At 36.8% G+C, this 1,887-nt stretch overlaps 1 long non-coding RNA gene across 1 annotated transcript; it reads right to left on the reverse strand.

Annotated features, from left to right (window-relative positions):
• Positions 1-246: 246 nt before the first annotated feature.
• LOC123258211 lies at positions 247-1,376 on the reverse strand. Its single transcript, XR_006507996.1, has 2 exons — positions 609-1,376; positions 247-531 (listed from the first exon to the last, which is right to left on the reverse strand). It is a non-coding gene; the product is annotated as an uncharacterized LOC123258211 (long non-coding RNA).
• Between the last annotated feature and the right edge of the window lie 511 nt (positions 1,377-1,887).

Genomic DNA, 1,887 nt, shown 5'->3' on the forward strand with positions numbered 1-1,887 from the left:
CTCGGCAGCGATCAGTCGCGGCTATATTCATATATATACTAGCTGACCCGGCAGACTTCGTTCTGCCAGCTGTTGTTTTTTTTTTGTTGCGTTCAGAATCTTCTTTTGTGACAAAATTTAAAATTTTTGTATTTAAAAATTTAAAAATTGTAAGCGTTTAAAATCGAATGGTATATCCGTCGGAATCATCGGTATCCGCGGGATCAAGACATCCTCTCCTTTGTATTTTCCTTTTATGATTGTCGCCTCAATGACGTTATTCATCAGTCTTTTCACAGCCAGTCTTCCAGTATTATGGCTATCAGATGGCATCCGATCCAATGCTATTTTGATCATGTTTACTAAATTGTTATTCTGATGAAGAAACATTTGTAATTGTTGGACAATGGTTCTCTTCACTGTTGGATTGTGAGCACAACGATTATTAATTTCCTCATCTGAATTGCCCATAAAATAAATTTGTAAAAATTGATGATCTGCATCAGGTAGTGCTAACAGAGTTCCCAGTAAGTAATAAAATTGTCCTTGTATCTGTGATTTTTCAAAATTTGGCCATTATTTCCTATATATATATTTTAATACAAACTTGAATATGTTTAATATAATACCTTAAAAGTGGGCATGAAATTGTCTTGTATAATATGTGTAGCACCAAATGATGTCATCTGGAAACAGTTGTTATATTTCTGAATGTTGGTCAAGAAGTGCTTAGAATCATTTCCAATCCCAGAAACTAAAGAGCGTAAAGGATCTGGGGGTGGGACCAATTGTGGCAATTTTACTTTGCCTTCAGCGCAACATAATCCAGTAGATTCAACAGTGTTCTTTAACGCCTTACAATATTTACAAATTGTTTTCATTTCCCCAATTTTTACAGATTTGTCGGCAAAATAATCAATTGCCGGATCATAGTGGAATGCAGCTCGTTCAAGAATCACAGGAGCACTACGTCTGCGGATTCGCTCAATTTCATTATGTCTAGCTTGCTGTTGATGTGTTTGATGTGCCCGAACTCATTGCATTCTAAGCCTATCTCCTACATTATCACTCACTACAGAACGCAATTCTGACATAGCAATACGACTATTTTCTTGATCTGCCTGTCTCTGGTCATCAGTGCGGTTAGCACGTGAGGTAGCTCTTCGCACATTTAGTTGACTACGACGACCTAAGTCATGCCGTCTTCTCCTCGGCATCGTAAATTGTAATTAATCAAAGTGAGAAAATTTCCCGCTCATAAAGTGTCACTATCACAAAACACTTGTTGCTGGTTTAAGACAAATGAATTTGAAAAATAATTTCCACAATACACGTGATTGATTTGATGGTTTTAAATTAAAATTTTTCCAATATTTTTCACAATTTTTCAGTGAACACAATATCGGTTTGTCACATAAAATTAACTGAGCAGAGAATAATGAGAAGCTGTCAAACAATGAATCACGTACCGGCGCCTACTATTATTGTAGCCTCCATTTTATTTAGAAAACGTTTGTATGGGAAATAGAAAAATGCGGTTTGAGGATTTTCCCGGCAATTATTCGGGATGAAAAATAGATGTTGGCCGATTCTCATAGATACCGGATAAGCACAAAAAATTTCATCAAAATCGGTCAAGCCGTTTCGGAGGAGTATGGTAACGAAAACTGTGACACGAGAATTTTATATATTAGATATATTTCTATGCTCGTATATAAGGCTGGTAGCGGCCCGAGCGTAAGGGTGTAAGTATGCATGGCTTATTTGTATGCGTTATCAACTCATGGGAATTTGCTGACCAATGCACTTCCCAGGAGTGAGGCTTTAAGGCATATGTATATAGCTGGCTATTTGGCCGGGGCATTATGATTATATAACAACACAGTAGCACAATATTGTATTGCTACA

Source organism: Drosophila ananassae, assembly GCF_017639315.1.
Source record: "Drosophila ananassae strain 14024-0371.13 chromosome Y unlocalized genomic scaffold, ASM1763931v2 tig00000106, whole genome shotgun sequence".
NCBI classification, from domain to species: domain Eukaryota; kingdom Metazoa; phylum Arthropoda; class Insecta; order Diptera; family Drosophilidae; genus Drosophila; species Drosophila ananassae.